The sequence below is a fragment of the Adiantum capillus-veneris genome, chromosome 4, assembly GCF_014529385.1.
Source record: "Adiantum capillus-veneris isolate H3 chromosome 4, ASM1452938v2, whole genome shotgun sequence".
Taxonomy (NCBI): Eukaryota; Viridiplantae; Streptophyta; class Polypodiopsida; order Polypodiales; family Pteridaceae; genus Adiantum; species Adiantum capillus-veneris.
The window spans coordinates 4,383,886-4,405,733 of record NC_140934.1 but is presented as its reverse complement, the minus strand read 5'-3'; positions in this window follow the sequence as shown (position 1 = coordinate 4,405,733).

Here is a 21,848-nt window from a genome sequence, read left to right as displayed (position 1 = left end):
TGGGCAAATTGATGTTAGATCATCTTAGCCAAACCATTGGAATGGAAGATTTCCCCTCTCCCATAATCAAAGAATGCAAGATGAAGATTTTTACGGACACACCAACATAAGTGGACTCTGACCGAGCGGGCAAGCTTCTTGGAAAGGCCCTTCACCCGGGATGAATGTTGGGGATGACACTCAAAAAGCTAGGCAAAGACAAGTTTCTTGGATGGGACAGGACCATGATCGAGTTTTGTCAAGAAGTCTGGGAGCTTCTAGATCCATCTTTTTTGCATATGGTTAAAAAAGCCTTTACTAAAGGTATGCTTGAATCAATGGTGAAGAAAGGAACAATTAAGATAGTCCTCAAGCAATTAGCTTGCTCTTAACTCCAACACTAGAGACCAATCACAATGATGACAGAGGTGTACAAGGTGCTGGCTAAACGCATTGCTAAAAGAATGACCCCCGTGTTAGCTGATGTTATCTCTCCCCACCAACATGGATTTATCAAAGGTAGATCAATTTATGACAACATCCTCGCCGCCATGATAGGTATAGATTATGCTAAGTTCAAGAAACACGAATGTGTACTACTACAACTAGACCTTGACAAGGCATAGGATAGGATAACCTGGTCATTTGTGCAAGAAACACTGCAGAATTTTAGGTTTGGTCAAATCTATCAAACGATAAGTACTCTTGGGGAAGGGAGCTCCTCAGGATTGCTATTCAATTTAAGAATATTTGACTGATTTTATGTCAAGAGATCCATTTGTCAAGGATGTCCCTTAGCTCTGCTTTGGTTTTCCCTTGCACTCGCCCTCTTATTGCAATGTTGGAACAAGCGGCGGCAAGAGGAGAGATTCAAGGGATGCAAATCTAGAATGGAAAACAACTGCTTATCAAGATGTTTGCAGATGACTCTACTCTTTCTCCAAGCAGATGGGAACGATGTTAGGCGAGCCTTGGAGATTGTCCAGGTGTTTGCTAGCATTAGGGTCTCAATGCAACATAGTGAAATCAAGACTTATCTCTTTGCTGTCAAATGATATATATGATTCTACAGGCTGGGTTGGAGAGGTTGTAAACAGAGATAACATATTTTGACACCTAGGGGTGCCCGAAATTACTGATCACAAGACTGCCTTTGACTGGGTTCAAGGAAAAATAAAAAATAAAATGAAGGGTTGGGAGTTCATCCTAAGTCCCTTCCACTATAAAGCTACAATAATATATACCTTCTTCATCCCGTATATTACCTTCAGGTCACCCTTCCTACAATTATCCTAAAAAAATGGAGTTCCTTCTTGAAATCAATCAAGGAGTTCTTGTGGAGAAATAAATTGACTGCTGCTGACAAACCGTGGCAATGGGTTAAATGGGTGGCTATCATTAAACCAAAATCACAGGGTGGTCTTGGCATCCTTGACCTTGTCACTCATGGCCTGGCTTTATGTGCTAATGTTTTCTGCATCCTTGCCATTTTAGATGAGAGCTGGACCATCATGGCAAGGGCAATGGTTATGGAAGCCTGCATGAAATCTAAAGGTGGTTTATGGTCCAGCCTCAACGTACAAAACATAATTCTCTCCCCCTCGAGTGTAAAGGCTCAGTTAGGTGGATTTACTATGGAGGTTTATTGTAAAATCTTGTAAAGTTGCAGATGCACTCAAGTGGAAGGAATATATTAGGTACTGCAACGGTACGGCTAGGCACTGGTCTTTGTGGGGTCCCATAGTGGAAGGATTGGGCCTTAATAACCATTGGATTGAAATAGCCAGGAATCTTGACACCTTGGAATCTCTTTGAAAATATCAAAAAGGGGATTGGAAATTTATGGAGCATCTGAAGATATGAAACAATCTCTCGGTCCAAGAGAAATTCCTCATTGGAAAACTACTAGAAAAGATCTCAAACCTTACCCTTCCTCCCTGCTCGTCGACACTACTTGATTGGAAAGCTTGGAAATGGCGTGTCTGTTACTTCTGAAATAGAGCTCTAGCATTTTTCTTTATCTCTGGCTTTAGATGCTTGTTAATCTTGACCATCATAGGATTCTCATATGTGCCAAGATTCCATTCCTCCACTTCTTGATCATCTGGAAGCAACCAATTTGGGCCTCCTCCCTTTGTCTTGTCTATTGATTTTGCCTCTTTTTCTATACAAATTCCTACTGCATATTCGTTGAATGGTTTGCCTAGTTCTACCACTCTAGGATCCATCTCCATTCTTTTAGTAGGTTCAACTGTACTTTTTGCATTCATTTGACTTGATTTAGCTGTTGCATGGAACCTCATCATTCCTTATGGCTGCCAGTTCCATTGCTCTCGCTTCAGCTTCTGTTTTTCTCTTTTGTTTGATGAACTTTGTAGCCTTTGGTAATGTGCGTCTGATATCATGCAACTCTACTGTCAACTTTTGAATTCTCTCGTAGACCTTCACATATATTTCATCCTATTCATTACAAGAGCTACAATTTCAACTGGAAGATTTCTACATTGTTTGAATTTCTTTGCGGTTCCAGTGGGCTGATTTTCATTGTCAGGTAGCTGGCTGACACTGTGATGGACTCTTCCACTGATCCTTCATCAATTCAATTCCTCTAGCTTCGGTCAAGTCTTCTCTTACTTATTGTTATTCTTCAACCAAACTCTAAACTACAGCTACCATGGATTCATTCAATCTAGATAGTTCCTTCTCCCCATGTTGTGGTAAGTGCTCTTCCTGAGCCCCTGAAGACTAAGACTATATTTTTTGAATCGTACAAGCATTTGCACACTGTGGCTATTCTAGCATCTTCTTTATTAGATTCTTTGTATTTTTTTTTCCGAGAAAGAGATCCTTGTATTAGTTAATGAAACTGCCCATAGGTCTACAACTACCTCTTCAAAAGAGGGCTACAACAATTATGATGGGGAGATTCTCCCAATGAAAAAACATCATATGTACAATGAGGCTAAATCAAGAAATGGAAGGAGGAAAAATCCACATAGGTGGACGGTAGTGCCAACTGAGTACACCGTGGACCATGGTGAACAAGGGCCCAGGATGCCAAAGTCTAAGGAAAGCCTCTCGACGCTCCCGCATGCAGTTGAAGATGCCCTAGAGTCTCTCAAGCTGTCCTCTGAGAGTATGGATAGCCTCTAGCCAAAGATCACGAACAATCTCTATTGATGGTACAAGGTGAGCCTCAAAGATGCGAAAGCAGTCGGCCCGCCAGATGACCAGAGTGTAAGGCCACTGATGAGCTCCAACACTCCTCTCTCTCACTGCACCACTTCTGTGAAGAAGCTCTGTGGCAAGCTGGAGTGTAAGTCTCCCCCCTGCATAACTATCATCCTGTTGGTGGAAGATAGCTCAAACTGTAGTGTCGGGCCCGTGAGAGTGGACCAAGCACTTTCCCCCCCAAGTGTACTGCCGAGTTGTGGAAAGAGCAAGCATCGACCGAAGAACACGAAACCACACTTGCTGTGCCAAAGGACAATCCCAAAGACAGTGACACTGACTCTCCACAAGATGGTCACAAGCTGCACATGCGGCCGAGAGACCACTATGTACAAGCCAGCTTTGTGTGAGACCAACCACTGGAACAAAGTGACTTGCCTTGGTTGTCTGGAGTCCCACAACCTCTCCAAAAAAGCTTCCAAGAACTAAGCTGTGAGACCCTTCTCCTACCAATGAGGTGTTGTAGCACGGCAAGCCTTTCTGTGTGCTGCTAGTATGTAACTTCCTAGTCGAACAGTGTACTGAAAGAAAGGGACACCTCGGTGGTCTGCAGAGGAGAATGGGTCCCTCCAAATACACTCTTCAGGATCCCACTGTACTCATGTCAGTGGACAGCTCTCCCAAGCCCATAGTCTCCAATGTCTAGTCTCAAGAGCTGCTGGGTTAGGATTAATGACGCAAGTCCTCCCACAGACTCCCACCACTCGGATCCTCTGAAAACAACACTGCTACCTGCGGGGCCTCTACTACAACTCGTTGTAAGCGTCCCTCACCTTGTATCTCGAAAAATAGGGAGGGTACAGTCTTTGAGCAAGCTCGAACTGAGATGAGAACCTCCAGTCGCGTGAAGGCTCCCATCCATCTGGGCGCTGCTGGCTCGAGAGGTGTGAGCCACTTATCTAGTACTGCCTCTGAGATGTCCTGGCACATGCTCTGCACCCCTCTCATGCCTTGTACCTGAAAGCCTACAGCTCCTCTCACAAGCATAAAAATTGTAACCAGTCACCTAAAGAGCGTGCTGGACCCGCTGCCATGGGATCCCAGGAAACATGAGGCCGACTACCAACCAAGTGGCCTCTCTGAGTGCTAACCATGGGGTTCCAAACAAGGGTCTATCTCAGGCGCTCCTCCGTGCAAGTAGATTGACGCTGCTCCAGGCCTCGCTGCAGATGCTCCCAAGATCGGAGAAAACTCACAGCGAAGTAGTCCTCTAGTTTCCTACTCAAGCCAACTCTGCGCATCTCTGTGAAAATCCATCTGGTCGAAGGTTGCCAGGGACCTCCAGCCTGAGGCACACTAGCACGAAGCCGTTGTAGCAAGAACTCCTTCCAGGGCTCCTCACCTAGAAGGAGTCCTCTGACGATGAACTTACCAAGAAGGGCTCTGCTTTATTCTATTGGGTCTATGATCCCAAGCCCTCCCTGAGAACAAGGAAGAGTAATGACCTGCCAAGCCACTTTGGCCCGGGCTATCTGAGTGTCAGGCCCTGACCAAAGGAAGTTCCTGATCAGCCTCTCTACCTTGCTGATAAAAGAACTCAAGAAGATCCAGTAAGAAGTGATGTACCACATAGTAGCCAACAACAGTTGGTTGGCCACTACAACTCTGCCTGCCAGAGAAAGTCATGCGGAGCTCCAATGTAACAACTTCCTCCTGATAGATAGGAGGAGGGGAGCAATCTGCTACTCGAGAGACGAGTCCAAACTAACGTGACAGCCCAAGTACCGAACTGCAGCCCCTTGGGGGATCCACCTGAAACCCTCACTTGGCATCCAATTGGGCACAGGAGCACTACCAACCAAGAAAGACAATGTCGTTCTCCAGTTGATCAGCTCGCCAAATGCACAACAGAAGGTCTCTAGAGCCTGCTCACACCTGTGAAGGTTGGTCTCCTGGCCATCCAAGTACAAGGCTGAGTCGTGTGCAAACTCGGTGTCCAATAGCTCATCTCTGCAAATAAGAAGTGCTAAGCCCCGTAAACCAACCTGTTGTGACACCAAAAACCTGCTCATCGCCTAAGCATAGAACAGAAAGAGGAAGGGGGTAAGAGGGCAGTCATGTCTGACCGAATGTGTGAGCATGAAACTATCACCTCTACCTCCTGACAAAAGCACCTGACTGTGTGTCCGTCTGTACAAAGCTGACACCCCTCTAATCCAAGCATCTAAGAAGCCCATCCTGCGTAGAGTGCCCTCCAGAAAGTCCTAGTCAACTCTGTCGTCGTAGGCCTTCTCAAAATCGAGAAGAAGAATCATCAGATCCTCACCACGGAGCCGTGTGAGGGCAGAAGCCTCCCAAAAAGTAAAGATGTTGTCAAGGATACTACGCTCCTTGACAAAACCTGCCGAGTCCCATGTATAAGGCTCTCTAGAAGTGGCTGAATTCTCAAACTCATAGCCTTGGCAAGAATTTTGTAGGCTGAGTTGAGGATGGTGATGGAGTGCCGTTGTCAAATCTCATCCAAGGACCCACCCTCCTTGGGAATGAGTTTGATGAGGCCCTCACTCATACTGTCAGGCATCACGCTTGTGTGCAAAATGTACTGAAAAGCACTACAAAGATCTGGGCCAGGAAAGTCCTAATACTCGAAGAAAAAACTGGGAGTCAAGGCATCCTCACCTGGATAGCTACCACGGGGGGGTGCACTAAGATCCGTGTGCAACTCCTCAAGCCAAAGTGGCAGCTCAAGCCTCTGATGCATCTCCTCAGTCAGAAGACAAGGTATCTGTGCCCACACTTGCTCTCTGCATGCATCCCAACTCTCTGACTGAGGCTCTATAGACAGTAACTCACGGTAAAAGTCAGTAGCAACTGCACGCATGTCCTCTGGCTCAGAAGCAACTGACCCATGAGGCCTCCTCAACTGGCTGACCTTCGCATGCAAATTCCGAGGTCCCACTACCTCAAAGAAAGCACCAGTCACTCTGTCACCCACCTGTGTCCACTGAGATGAATGTCGATGGAAAGCAAACTCATGGCGCCGCTCCTCTATGCTAACAAGCTCCTTGCGAGCCTCCTATAAATTCTCCTCCAACCAAGGACTGTCTGGATGCTGCTCCTGCATCCTCTCCAGGGAACAACGCCTTATCGGAGACACTGCTCCTCCTCTCTCTCACTGCAGCCAAGCGAGCCAAAGACTCCTAAAGAAAGAATCGACTAAGCTGAAATAGTCCTGAGGCCACTCTGGCAGCAGGAGAATCTTGCATGTCTAAGCTCTCTGTCCAAAGAGCCTCCACTTTCTCTTCAGTGTAGAGTCCAGCAAGACTCTCTCAGGGATGTGAAGCATCATACTCCTCCTCCTCTGTCTATTTGTCACTGTGAGGATCACTGGTGCATGGTTCACAAAGGAAGTTATGCCAGAATGCCAACTGTCCCACCCAAGTCATAGAAGCGGTCACTAGTGTAGAAGCGATCTATCTGCGATAGATTCACTCCTCCCACTCTGCGGTCTAAAGGAGAGAAGGCCAGGCTGTCTGGGGGCCTCACAAAGCTAGAATGCTACCAAACATGGAAAACCCTCAAAGTCATACAAAACCTCTCTACCAGCTCAACTCCATGCACAATAGCATGGCTACCACCAATCCTGTCAGAGGGGTCCTCCAACATGTTGAAGTCACCCCTATGCACCATTGCTCTGGCTGCGGGGCAGAGACTCAACAATCTGTGACCAAAACTCTGCTCGTGCACTCGCCACATTGGGCACATAGAAATTCACGAAGCCCACAGGACAACCCTGAACTTGTATAGTGATCCACAGAGCCCTACCTGGCACAATAATCCCTCTGCCCACAATGGCGTGCTGCAAAGAATTCGCAATAGTCATACATACCCTATGCACCACTGCTCTGCCTGCGGCAGAGACTCAACAATCTATGACCAAAACTCTGCTCGTGCACTCGCCACATTAGGTGCATAGATGTTCAGGAAGCCCACAAGACAACCCTCAACCTGCATAGTGATCCACTGAGCTTTGCTTAGCACAATAATCCCTCTGCCCACAATGGCGTGCTGCAAAGAATCCGTAATAGTCATACATACCCCACCCTGGATGCGTAGCTGACCAAAAAGTATCATATCGTTCATGCAAAAGCTGACCACAACATATAATGCGGCTCTCACACAGATGATGCTCATGTAGCATAAGAAGGTCAATCTCTCCTCCCACAAGGCATCATTGTAGCTCGTGACGCAGTCGGCCCCTCTAACACTAAAACTGGGGCCCACCTAATCCCTGTACGTTCCATGAGACGATCCTCATGGGGAGCGAGAGAGAACAGATGCTGTCGTATCAGCTAAACGTGCTATCTTTGAGGCTGGCTTGGATGGGGAGTAATCCACATTCGAGCGTCCTCTAGATAAGTGTGACTGCAAAGAGTGCTTGGCCCAAGGCCAAGTAGATTGAGCCATGCGTAAAGCAACCTCCCTTGTCCAGGAGTCCTCATGAATGTGTACATAGGATGGCGGGCACTGCGTATCAGCAAAGAAGTGGACCACAATGTGTCTACATCCTGCTGCATCTGGAAGCGTCACAGAAAACTTAGCCAATGGCAAAAGAGTCTGAAGCATGTCTGTAACTCTTAGGTCTCCCATGTGATGAGAGAAATCTAGGGCCTGTGTCTATAGCCACTCCAACACTGAGTCAAAAGTCCACTCAGTTTGGTCCCTATCGCAAAGGGGAAAAGAAAAGCCAACCTCTGAGTCCAAGGCCTCTATCCCCCTAGCTGCCAGGAACAGAACATGAATCCTGAAGCAGGCCCTCAAGGTCTAGTGCGAAGTCTTCGAGAAAGCGTGTGAAGTCGTAGGCAAAGAAGTCCCATCGGCGCCAAATGTCGAAGCACATCAGTCCACGAGGGACTGCTGCAAAGGGAGACGCCTGTACCAAAAGAGGGGATCACAAGAAAGGCTCTCCCTCTCTCGCCAAGCGACTCGTGTCAAAGGCGCTGCCAAGAAATCTCCTGGCAGTCGAGGATGGCCCTTCCCCCTGGTTTGACTATGGGACTGGAGCGGGAGGGGGGGGGGGGGGGGGGGGGGGGGGGGGTTGAAGAGGGGTGAGGGGGATTAGCAAAGGTAGGGGGGCGAGGAGGAGAGGCAGAGGGAGTAGGAGGCGCTGGGGGGGGACAGATTGAAGAGGAGGGGGGAGACTTGGGGGGAGGGGGGACTGTCGAGGGTGAAGCTGAGGTGGAGGTTGGAGTAGGGACCGGGTCGTGCTGAAGAGGACCGAATCGGTTCCCCGTGGGAACCCACTGCTGTTGGGCAGGTGCTTGAGGACCACTGCGAGTGCCAGGTATTCACTGTGGCCCCTGTCATCATCGACCACAAACATGCTGTCATCCCTCCTCCGTCGCTGGAGCCCCAAGCTCGGAGGGTGGCTCGGCCTGTGTGCTCTGTGTCTCTGCTTACTGCTGCTGGCCTACTTTTGAAGGCTGGGGCTAGGCCTTCGATGTAGGTTGGGGCCTCCTCCGTGGACAGGCCTTCGCAAGATGGCCCATCTGTCGGCAAATGAAGCCCCAAATACTCCACACTCTGTCTAAACCAACCCCCACTCACCCAAGGAAGTAGGATGACCCTCGAGAGAGTGGGTGTCTCTAACCAGAACGCGAATTGAGGGAATGTCGGCCGCCTTGGCAACTATGGAGGCTGTCGTGCGAGGTGTCTCCAGGACAGCCCCAATCGCTGAGCCTATCCTGAACGGAAGTGGTAGGTACTCCCTCCTCAAACCAGGAAAGGAGACGGGGATGGGAAGGTCTGCCTCCTCTACCAAAACATCTGAAGCTGGGTCAAAACCATGTCTCCACTATCAAAAGTGAGCTCTAACTGCTCTGATGGTCAAGGGACTCATCGCGATGACCTTGGACGCCATCTTGGAGGTCTCAAACTCTATCTGATAGTAAACGCGTCCGAGGAACTAAACGTCCAAGATCTTGCCACCTCTGCGAGAAGGCGGGCCTGGAGAAGGTCACACAGCTCTCCTCTGTTACGTTTGGTGCCGAGAATCTTGCAGATGACGGAGGTCGCCTGGAGGCGCTCCACCTTCGCGGCAAGGCTCGCTTGTGAAAGAGCAAGTCAAATGGTGGGCTCAGCAAGATTGGCTGAGGGGTCTTCATTGGAGTTCCTCTGTGGTAGAGCTTGAGCCTCCATCCGTGTCTACTGCTGCAGAGAAAAGCCAACGAGTGGGGAAGCTCCCGCTGGACCAAGCACGCCAAGAAAGCTGGTGAAGCCTGACAAGCAGAAAGAAATGAAAAGAAAATGTAGGTGGGCAGGGCAAAAAACCGATGAAGGGATTGGGCAGCGGTGGGGGAGGTTGGGCGGGCAACAAATAGGGTGGCGAGTGGGGCTGGGCAGGTAGCGGGCAGGGCGTAGGGCAGCGGGAGGGGCAGGCGACGGTAGCGGAAGGCAGCGAGCTAGGGAGAGCGCTCCAGGGACATTCAGGTAGGCTGCACGCAGGAGGTAGAGCAGGAGGGTACGCATGGGGTGGGAGGGGAGGGAAGCGATGGCGCAAGGGGGGGGGGGGGGGGGGGGGGGGGGAGAGCTGCGATGGCGAGGGGGGGGGGGGTGCGGGCAGTAGCAGCGAGTCTCCTCAAGCATTAGCATCACTAAACATGGCACTGTTAGCAACGATTCTTTGTAATGTTAGTTTCCTATTCTCGTTGCTCTTGCCATTCATCCACTACTTTCTCTTTGCCTTTTGCCTTCCATACAGCTCTCTACTACTTCTACTTCTTGGTTTTAGTAGTTTGCTTCTTCTAAGGTTTATCTAGAATTTTGTCAATTACAACCTCTTTACTTTTGGTCACCACCCTTATTGGCACTGGTTTAGGTGCCTTCAGTTCACGTCCCTCTAGTTTGGAAGCTTTCGGGCACTGAGCTGCAAAGTGACCATATTTCTCACACGTATAACAATTTAAGCTTGTTTTTCCAAATTCACCTTTGTTTCTGACTCGGCTAGTACCCCCTTGGTATTTATCTTTGTCACCACCAATACTTGTAATGTTCTCATTCTCCTTGGAGCCACTTGCCCCATCTGCTTTCACTGCTTTAGTTGTAAGTGGAATCATTGATAAATATTTTCTCTTCTAATGCCACAATTACTCCATACATGCCTATAGGCCTTGCAATATGTACACCGTGAGCATTCATCAGATCTGTGGTCTCTCGATTTGCATTTTGAACTCCAAAGCTCCATCTTTTTCATTGAAGGTCTTGTCTTAGATATTTTAGTAATTTGTTTCGACATTTCTTCCAACTTTAATCCAGGATCCCTTCTTCTTGTCTTTACCTTTTTCATCTAAGTCACTGTCAGATGAACTGGAAGTAGTCCTGGACTTTGACCCTTCAATTGATGACTCACTATCATCCGATTGTCTTTTATGGTGGCCCTTCTCCTTTTTTGGCTTGCAGCTCTAATTTCGGTGCTTTTTGAACCACATTTTTCTTTGTGGGTGTTGGAACCTTCAATTCCCTTAACGTCTTGATTTTGAAACCATTAAGGAACTAGGCTCGCATCTTTTTTTTTTATGGAGGCTCTTGTAGTTGTTTGGTCTATTCGTTGATCTTTTTTCACATCGCTTCTGACCGACAATTTTCCTTGCTTGATTTTGTTTAGTTCGGATAGTATGTCCTCATCACCTCTATTATCTAAATACTCCAAGCAAAACACTTTAATTGACTTATTATAAGACTTGAGCTGGTAGGATGGATATTGGTAGTACCATTTTCTAGCTATCTCTTTCAGTGTATGAGGAAAATATTTTCCCCATTCATTGTCATCTACGTCTTTGAGTTCAACATACTATTTAAAAGCTTGAATGTGTACATCTGGGTCATTTTTCTTTCCCCTTTTGACACTAGAAATGAGATTTTCAGGTTAGTATAACGTTCTTGGTGATTGCATTTGGTTTGGTGAACTGACCCGGGGAGGTCACCTAATTAAAATGTAACCTATCACGTGCGTTCAACAGAAGGGTATTTAAAGTTCTTGAAACTTACAGAAATATATATACAAAAGGGCATTATTTTTTCAAATTTGAAAAAAAATTACAAATTTTTAAAGAAAAGGGTACATTATATTCTTAACAAAATTCACAGATAAGGGGTCTTACAAACATGTCTTGAACGCACGTGATATGGTAGTTTTACACATAGTGAACCCCCCGAGTGAACTGACTTTCTATCTTTGGATCGTCTCTTAGCATAATGATTTGTATCAACTTCCCATTCATGTTTATCATCAATCTTCGTCACTATTTCTTCTTCAATCTTCTTTGCTAGTTTATGTCCTACTGATTGATGACTTTGCTTGCTGCCCTCACTTTCCTTAGTATGTTTCTTGCTTCATTGGGATCCATGGGATCTGGTCCTTCTCTTTGTCTCTCTGCGCGGCTACGTCTGGAATGGGTTGAATGTTGAGAATCCCTTGATTCATCAGTTGTTCCTCGTCCAAGAGGAACATCTTTCGCATTCCCTAGTTCTTTCTCAGTATTATCAGAGTCTCGCTCTGATTATTCCTAGGTTGGGCTAACACGGTTCGGATCATCCATGAATGTGGTAGTTGGGCTTCTGCCATGTGCAACTCGGTTGGGTGGCATGGTATGTCTTTGATAGGTCTAACACCAACTGGGATATAGTTCATCTAATCAAGAGCAACTTAGCTCAAGCCACTGTGATCACCAAAATGGAATGAGCTAAACACTTACGCTTTGAGCAGTGAGCCCTATTTACAGCCCTTGGGTTGGGCCTTTGATTGTCAGTGTATTGTACCAATCACGATAGTTATTGTCTTTAGTAATCACTAGCCCAGCCAACTCAATTGTAACAGTGGAATTAGCGATTTCTCTTTGACTATCTGTTTGAGGATGATAAGCTGATGAAAAATCAAGCTTAGTTTCCAAATTCTTGAACAATGCTTGCCAAAATGGACTAGTCATGCAAGGATCTCTATCACTCACAGTAGTCTTTGGTAATCGAGCTACAAATATTCTAGCCATGTGATCAGCTTTGATCGTTTTCTTAACTGGAAGCAAATGTTCTTGCTTACTGCATCTGTCTACTATAGTCAAGATTACATCATTTCCATTCTTGGATCTAGGAAGATCCGTAACAAAATCCATGGCAATACTTTCCCACATGGCATGTTAGGCACATGGAGTGGCTAAAGCTTGCCATAAACTTTATGTCTGTCATATTTTACTTTTTGGCATACTAAATGCTCGGTACATATTTATCAATGTCTACGCGGAGTGTTGGCCAAAAGAAATATCTTTCGAGGGCACCAGTAGTAGCAGCAATTCCCCGATCCATCACATTTTGTCTTAAGGACTGAGCTATGCATATCACTTGTTGATGATAGAGTGTGTTATCCCTAATGGAATAAGGTGGCCTTGAGTGACCAGCTTGAAGATCTGCTCAAATTGTAGTGAATTCTGGATCTTGAGGATACATCTCACTGAAAGATTCTAGTTTCTCATGAGATAAATAGTTGTCATTGCATTGATCTTTGGACTCCTGGAGAGAGGATCTGCGACCGCATTCTTTGTTCCAGAAGTGTGTAAAATCTGAAAATGGAACATTGAAAGAAAGTTGGCCCATCTCATCTGTTTTTCTGATAACTTTCTCTGTATGAGAAAGTAGTGAAGACTCTAATGACTTGTCTTGATTATAAAATCAGCTCCTAACAGATAATGTTTCCAAATGGAAAGAGCATAAATTACTGCCATTAGCTCTTTCTCATAAATGGAAGCATGCAACTCTACATCTTTAAGGTGCCAACTTCTATAGGCTATGGCATGACCCTCTTGGTTCAAAACTGCTCCTACACAATCTCCAGATGCATCGCAGTACACCTTGAAAGGTTTGCAAAGATCAGGGATGATGAGAACAAGTCCTTGATTGAGTGCATACTTAAGCTTTTCAAAAGCTTGTTTTTGTCCCGGTCCCCAATAGAAGGGAATCCGCTTCTTTGTCATATCATGGAGAGGACCCTCTATAGCGGAAAATGCGCGAATGAAACACTGATAATAGGAACAGAGGCCAAGAAAACTTCCTACGTCATGTACTGTAGTTGGTGTAGGCCATTCTACATCTGCTTGAGTTTTCTCAGGGTCCATTCTCACTTGGTTGTGAGATACTATATGGCCCAAGTAGTGAATTTCCTTTAGAAATAACTCACTCTTCTTAGCATTTACAAATAACTTGTGTTTGTGTAGTTCTTCAAACACTAATGATGCTTGTAGTGTTCTTCTTCCGTCTCTAAAAAGATTAAGACTTCATCGAAGAAAAATCTTGTAAATCTTCTATATGAATGAAAGATTCTATCCATCATTTTCTGGAATGTGGCTGGTGCATTAGTTAGTAGTTCTTCAAACACTAATGATGCTTGTAGTGTTCTTCTTCCGTCTCTAAAAAGATTAAGACTTCATCGAAGAAAAATCTTGTAAATCTTCTATATGAATGAAAGATTCTATCCATCATTTTCTAGAATGTGGCTGGTGCATTAGTGAGTCCAAAAGGCATCATTAAGAATTCATACAACCCAAAGATTGTTCTAAATGAAGTCTTATGCACATCTTGAGGAGCTATGCAAATTTGATGATACCCGCTCTAAAAGGCATTTGCTCTTTGTAGATTATCAAGAATGTCATCAATCGGAGGGATTGGGAATCGATTCTTGATTGTGATTTTGTTTAAAGATCTATAGTCTATGCACATACGGAATGTGCCATCTTTTTTTTTGTACTTTCAAGACAGATGAACAATATGGAGGAGTGCTAGGCCTTATTAGACCCTTCTCCAAAAGTTCATTAACCTGCTTGAGGATCTCCTCTTGGTACATTAAAGTGACTCTATAAGGGATTGACTTAGAGGAGAACTTCCTGGGATCAAATCAAGTGTATGATCCTCAGAACGAGAAGGTGGGAGTTCATCAAGAAGTTCATCTCCAAAACAATCTTCAAAATTTTCTAGTAACTTAATTCTTTTTTTCTCTAAAGAGGAAGAAAGTTTTGAAAAAGACACATCTCTCTTCTTGCAAAAATTAAGCACGTTGAAACACTTTTTCATTACTTTCTTAATTGCAATGTGATTGGCAATGAAAACGCCAATCACCTGCATCCTCAAGTACAATATATTGCTTTCCTTTACGATCAAAGGATAAAAGTTTTCTGAACATAGTCAGAAAGGGGATGCATCTTTTAGTGCCAATGCATTCCCAACATGACATCACACCCTTCAAGTGAAGCTAGTAAGAAAGACTCATGATCTTTGTAGTTGTCCGACAACCTTTAAATTCAACTTCCCTATGATTGGAGTAGAATTGGAGTTTTGTCCTTTGAAAGCAGATGTTGCTTGAATAGAAACTCCAAAACGGTAGGGCTGTAAATTTAGGTCATCAATTAGCTTTGTATACATGAAATTGTCTGTACTGGTAGGATCAAACTAAATAAGATCCCATTGGTTGTTGATGCTACCCCATGCTGTGAGAAGAGCTCTTTCTTTCCTATTATTGGTTGTATTCCCTTGTACATCTGGGAGTGCATTGAAAGAAGGTGGTTGTTGCAGGATTTTGGTAGGGCAATCACCCTTCATATGTCGAATTTATCCACACTTGAAGCATCTTCCTTCGCTGATGAAGGTTCTCAATTGCGCAAGAGAGAGACATTACCCTTTCTTGGGCTGATTTGGCTTAGCTTTTGCATCGGAGGGGGTTCTTTTTTTCTTTTGAGAAGAAGAAGTGGAAGTAGGCTATTCATGGAGAGCCTTGTGTTTGGTATGATAGGTGCTTTGCTACATCTTCCTGGGAGTACCCTTGTCATGTATACCATCAGCTATGTGAGCTAATTCCATAAGTATCTGCAAGTTACCTCGAGGGTAAAGCTTTATAGCCTTTTGCAAGGCTTCATGCAATCTTGCTTCAAACTTGCGCATCTTCTCCGAATCTTCAATCTTCTTGAATTGAGTGACTTTCAAAAGAACGTCCGTATGGAAGAAGGAATTGTGCATAGAACTCCTTCTTGAAAGTAGTCCAATCTTGGGGCTTGTGTTTTTCTAGGACCGGGGTCAACCATCAACCGCTGGCGCTGCCTTTCAGGTACATACTGACATGGCAAAGCTTGGACCTTTCCTTAAAGTTCCCTTCTGCAAATGCAACTTCAAATTGGAGAATGAAAGCCAAAGCTTTGTCATTATCACGCCGTTCGTTGTAGGTGTCAATTAATTTTACGTCTTTGACACTTGACTTGAATTTTACGTCTTTGACACTTGACTTGAATTTTACGTCTTTGACACTTGACTTGAATGTTTTATGCTTGTGGTGCTTCTTCTTATGATGCTCCTTCTTTCTATGCTTAGACTCCTTGTGGACAGGAGTCCTTTCCCTTGACTGTACTTCCCGTTGTAGGTGTCAAATTTTACTTCTTTGTCACCTAACTTGAATATTTTCTGCTTGTGGTGCTTCTTCTTATAATGCTACTTCTTTCTATGCTTAGACTCCTTGTGGATAGGAGTTCTTTTCCTTGACTACACTTCATGCTGCGGCGGATCGTCAAGGAACATGTCCTCTGGAGCAATTGTGTCATCCAGATCCTTCATGAAAGAAAACTCAGGAGAATCAAGAGGATCCTATCTTGAACCTTTGAATTAAACCACAAGCATTCTGGAGGTTTCCTCTGTCTCTCGTGCATGCGAGAGGTTCCAATCAAAAGGATCTTTGTTTGGTTCTTGCGTCTTTGGGTTCTTTGGGATTTCTCCCGATCCCATCGGCACTTTCTCCTTCCCTTTCTCAAGGTATGGAGAATCTTCTAGACTTTTGGATGGGAGAGAGCTTTTTGCAACTCTGCCACTTGTTGTTGAAGGATAGTGGACTCTGTCTCACGTCCTTCCATTCCTGCAGTCTACCAAGAGTCGTCAATCCCTTAAGAAACAGAGAGATGAACTTGCTCTGATATCACTGTCACAAAAATATGAAAGCGTAAACTGAGTTTTAATTGTACTTATAATACTCAAGAGAATTGGAGAGAGAGAGAAAGATTAACACTTCATTCGGGACCAGAAGATGGGTTGTTCCCCTCCCATTAAGAGATTATCTTTATTACTAAGGGAGAATCTTTATAAGCACAGGAACGGGGCAAATGCCCGTCCTCTATTTCAATCTTGGTTTTGTTTTGACTACTACGTGAGAGAGCGTTTCCACTCTCTTTCTCCTAAGAGGACTTCCCCTCTTCTTCAAGATTTGTTGAAAGCTCTCACCAGGAGAGTTTATCTTCCAAAAATCTTGTCTGAAGCTCTCAGAGTCTGTCTTCCGCTATGTGTGGCCCTTCATACGCAATCATTCATGCATCGAACTCAAGAGAGAAACAAGCCAAATGCACACAAGCATGCTTGCTATAATTTTTTGTACATAACCTGAAATTCTTACCTATGCGCACTCCTACACCGAAACGGAGGCCTTCTTCGCAATGGAATCTCCCCAAAACTTGCGTATGCGTAGGGCAGGTAGAGAGGAGGGAAATTCTATTAGTGCTCCGTTGAAACAGTCCTAATCAAGGTGATTAGGGGTTCAAAACATAGAACTTATAGCCACCGCACTCTACGGAGAGAGTGCCTGCTGCAACTTCTTGAATCTTCACCAAGAGCTAGCTATGGATGTTGAAACCCTTGTTCTAGACAATGGGAGCAAGAGGCCACCACATATGTCGCAAGGGGCTGCTCTCAAGCTTCCATGGAGGGCTTCAACATGTAGAGCACGCTCCACAATAGGGGGGGTAGGAGCACTACCAACCTGAGAAGAGGGGGAGAGGATGTTCTTATAAAGCCAGCCAGAGAGGGGGACACTAGGAGAAGTGGGAGGGTGAGAATGAGAGTGAGAGATTCACTTTGCATTGGTAAGTGTGCCAAGTGGCACACTTAAAAACGTTAAAACCATTCAACTTTCACATTTAAAAAGTTCATAGGATATTAATGAAATGTGCAAATTAACTCACAATTGCACACAGGATGCTATGAATTAAAATGTTAGCTGCTCCCTAGCATAGTGCTGTACGGGCACTGTTCTGGCATTACTTGTTGGCACTTGTGCGGCCATTTGGTCTAACATAAACAACTTAAATTATCTTAATTGACTTATCCTAAGGCCTTAAAATTAATCCAGGCCTTAGGATTACTATTTTAAGAACCCCATCTCATTCCTCTGCTCGCACTGTCGCACATAATTTTTTGAGCCTGAAGACTGAGGCAACTATCTACCCCTTTATTGAAGACATGATTTCCCAATCACTAGGGCTTCATGGTATTTTCACTACAAGAGGCTATTCATATTAGCGACGCTCACACAGCGACGCTAAAAATAAATAAATTCCCAGCATCGCTATGAGCGTCGCAAATTTACAAGTAAATTTGCGACGCTCATAGCGATGCCGGCTGGGCAAAAAAAATAACAGAGAGCACCCAAAAACTCAGATCTCAGGTCTGAGTTTTTCGGCGCCCTCAAGCAAGGAGCAGGTAACGCTCTCCCTCTCTCTCTCTCTCTCTCTCTCTCTCTCTCTCTTTCTTCTCCACACACACACACACACACACACACACACACACACACACACGAGGAGAGGAAGGAGAGCCAGGTATGCTCCTTCCCTCTCCTCACTCTCATGTTCCCTTCCCCTCTTTCTCTCTCCCTCTCTCTCTCTCTCTCTCTCTCACACACACACACACATAGTGTTTTTGAGAGAGAGAGAGAGAGAGAGAGAGAGAGAGAGAGAGAGAGAGAGAGAGTACAAACATAAACAAAAATGCACACACACATACATAAACAAAGAATGCACACACACATTGAGAGAGGAAAAAAGAGAGAGAGAGCATGCATAAACAAAAAACGCACACATTGAGAGAGGAAAAGAGAGAGAGAGAGAGAGAGAACGTGCATAAACAAAAAACGCACACATTGAGAGAGGAAAAGAGAGAGAAAACATGCATAAACAAAAAAAACGCACACACATTGAGAGAGAAAGAGAGAGAAACTAATTTAACGTCGTAGGAAACTAATTAAAATTAAAAGACCTAAAGATCTAGCCGACGAGGAGTTGAACTCAAGACCTATTATTCAAGAGGGAAATGGCATAACCAATCTATCATACTTGGCATGGGTGATAGAAAGGTTATACCATTTATCTCTTTTTATTGGCACACACATCCACACACGCGCACACACACAAGAAGAAGAGAGTTATAACGTCGTAGGAAACTATCCTAAAAGACGTTAAAGATTAGATTAGATGTAGACTTACGTTAAATTAGATTTAGGTTTATTTAAGTTAAATTAGATTAGATTTAGGTTTATTTTTAGTTAGATTTACGTTTATTTACGCTAGATTTAGATTTACGTTATATTACATTAGATTTAGGTCTCCATAGACTGCGATGCCTGCATGAAGCGGGTGAAGAAAGCCCTCAATGGAATATAGGGTATTGCTGCCTTCACTCATGGTGGGCTCCGTCGATCCAAAAGTACTGGTGAAATGTCTTCAAAAGATAGGGAAGAAGGTGGATCTTCAGGGCGGCAAGAGTCACTACATCCCCGACAATGACCATCTAGACAACCTCTAGTCATTCAACAGCAACTTCAAAGTTAGTAACAAGAGCAAGAACGGTCCAAAGGGCCAATTGCTGTCGTCACATGTGGATGGAGATGAGGCAGCGTCACCGCCGAAAGTTAACTAACATATCTTTAGTGATGAGAATGCCAACTCTTGCCGAGTTATGTGAAAAATTATGTGTTAAATCAGTTTTAAGGTTCTTATAATCCCTGTTAGTTTAGTTCTTTGTTTTTAATATAACATAATTTACGTTAGATTTAGATTTATGTTATATTAGATTAGACTTAGGTTTATTTAGGTTTACCCACACACACACACACACACACACACACACACACACACACAAGAAGAAGAGAGTTTTAACGTCGTAGGAAACTATCCCAAAAGACGTTAAAGATTAGGTTAGATGTAGACTTACGTTAAATTAGATTTAGGTTTATTTTTAGTTAGATTTATGTTTATTTAGATTTACGCTTATTTACGTTAGATCGAGTCCACGCAAGAATTACTTACGGTTTAGGGTTTAGAGTTAGACGAACAGTGAAAAGATCTACTATGAAAAGATGTTAAGATGTTGTGAAGTGCTACAGGTAGAGAAGAGGCAAAGGGGTTTTGTCCACTACATGCATTATCATGTAGACGTGGGTCTGTAGATTTCTTGTACCCACAAATATAGGTATTGACCAATAAAGACGAGAATATAACCCGGTGGTTCTGATCTCCATGCACCTCTAGACCGAGGTGTGCGGGGATTGGACATGACTAGAGAATGTGAGGTAGAGAGAGAGAGAGAGAGAGAGAGATAAGACGAAGAATGCCAATAGAATACTAAATTTGTTGTCCAGGTTATAAGATTTTTATCCTCATTATGAGTAGTGACGAGGATGTGGGACCGTCCAATCGAAACACCTATCTCTCAACGAGGGTCTTATGTCCTTGTAATCAATGCAAGCATGCTGTGCGACGGACAAGACGTGTTTCTTTGCAGCACGTTCGCGAATTTGGTGACTTCGATCCATCTATTATAGATCGAGTTGTTGCCAATTATAACTCGTCGGACTCTGACGCTGGCCAACAAGCAGCAATCTTGCAACCCAATAGACGTGTTCGCAGGCGCTTTGGTCAAGCAGCATATGTGAGGCCACAAGATGTAGCCTTTGATAGCTCGGGGGATGATCATGCAGAGCACATTCCCAACGAGGCAATGTTTGAGCCCGAGATTGATGAAATGATCGAGACGATCATGGATTCAGAAAGGCTTATCTATGATGATATGAAAAGTGAAGCCGATACGCCATTGTATAATGGAGCACCTATGTCTAGATTGAAAGCACTCCTAGTTCTTCTCAACATGCAGGCAAAGTTTGGATGGAGTGACACTAGCGTCACAGCGCTTTTCAGGTGATCTATTACAATTAGTTTACTTTAATAAAACTCTAAATGTATAATGATCTGATAGATTTTTACACGACTGTATCGTATTTTTATGTTCTGTAGATTGCTTAAAGAGCACATACTACCAACTGACAATGTGATGCCAGATTCCCGAGATGAAGCAAGAAAGATTTTGCGAAACTTGGGGATGGATTACAATTCTATCTACGCTTGTCCTAATGACTGCATTCTTTTCAGAGGGGAATACATAGACATGGAGAAGTGTCCGAAATGTGATTCCGAAAGATATCGAGTAGATCTCCACGGGACAAAAATTCCACAAAAGGTTTTGCGACATTTTCCTCTGCTTCCTCACATCAAGCATTTCTTCGAATGTAAGTCCATGGCCGCCCTAGCATCATGGCATGAGGAGAATAAATCTTCGGATGGTGTGCTACGAATTCTTGGCCTGGCTATGGATGGCGTAAATCCATTTGGTCAAAGATCAACATCTTAAAGTGTATGGCCCGTTGTCATCGTCAACTACAACATTCCCCCGTGGTTGACTACGAAGAAGGGGCACCTATGGCTAAGCTTGATTGTGCCAGGGCGATATAAAGTGGAGAATATGGATGTGTATCTTCGTCCACTATTGGAAGAGCTACAACAATTGTGGATTGGCATAGAGGTGGTGGATATGAGCCGACACACAGGACGACGGAATGCTTTGATCAGAGGCATTCTAATGTGGACCATGCATGACTATCCCGGGCTAACAGAATGCTCAGGTGATCTATTGACACTCCTCACTCAGACACTGTAAATCTTTTTTTTTTCCATAGTTGATCTATTATCATGTGTATACATGCAGGGCTTCAAACAAGCGGATACAGAGCATGTGTCACATGTGGACCTAGACTGAATGCACGTAGGGCGCCCTCACTGAAGAAGCAAATCTACGAAGGTCATCAAGCGTATCTTCCAGAGAATCATGTGTTACGCGACGGCTTTTTGGGATATGTGCGTCAAAAGGCACGTCCGAAGGGTAGCATGGCAGAAGGTTGGTTGGTATCAGAGTCCCTAGTGTACATTGGAGAGTGGCTAGACGGATTTGATAAAGCCCGGGACACGCTATGGCGAACCATAGATGATGAGCGCATATCTGGGATTGTCATGTGCAATCTCGGTGTTAAGAAGAAGATGACGGAAGATCTAGAGGCTAAAATCAACCGATTTTGCATGCTTCACAATCCAGTGATGCAAAAGTGGATTTCACAATATGAGGATGCAAAGCAAGAGCGACAAAGGGCACAAATCGAGTGGAGACGGGGAAGACAACCACCGATGCACTATCTGACGGGTCTGGAGAGCCTACCAACATTCATGAGCTTAAGATGGTCGCACAACCAATTGAAAAGCGCACAACAATGCGGTGACGAAGTGACTGAGGAAGAGTGGGAGTACTCTCGGGGTTGCGCGACCAAGGTAAGTTTGCAATGTACGACTAGCTAGTGACTTTATTTATAAACGTTTGAACGGCCACTCATAATCTTTGTTCGTTGTAGTATAAGTCATACACAGCAGCATGGTGTAAAGGTCGACATTTTAGGGTGGAACAGATCGACAAAAAGCGTTTTACTCAAGATTGTGGAATCATGGCAAAATTTGAACAGTCTAGTCGACGAC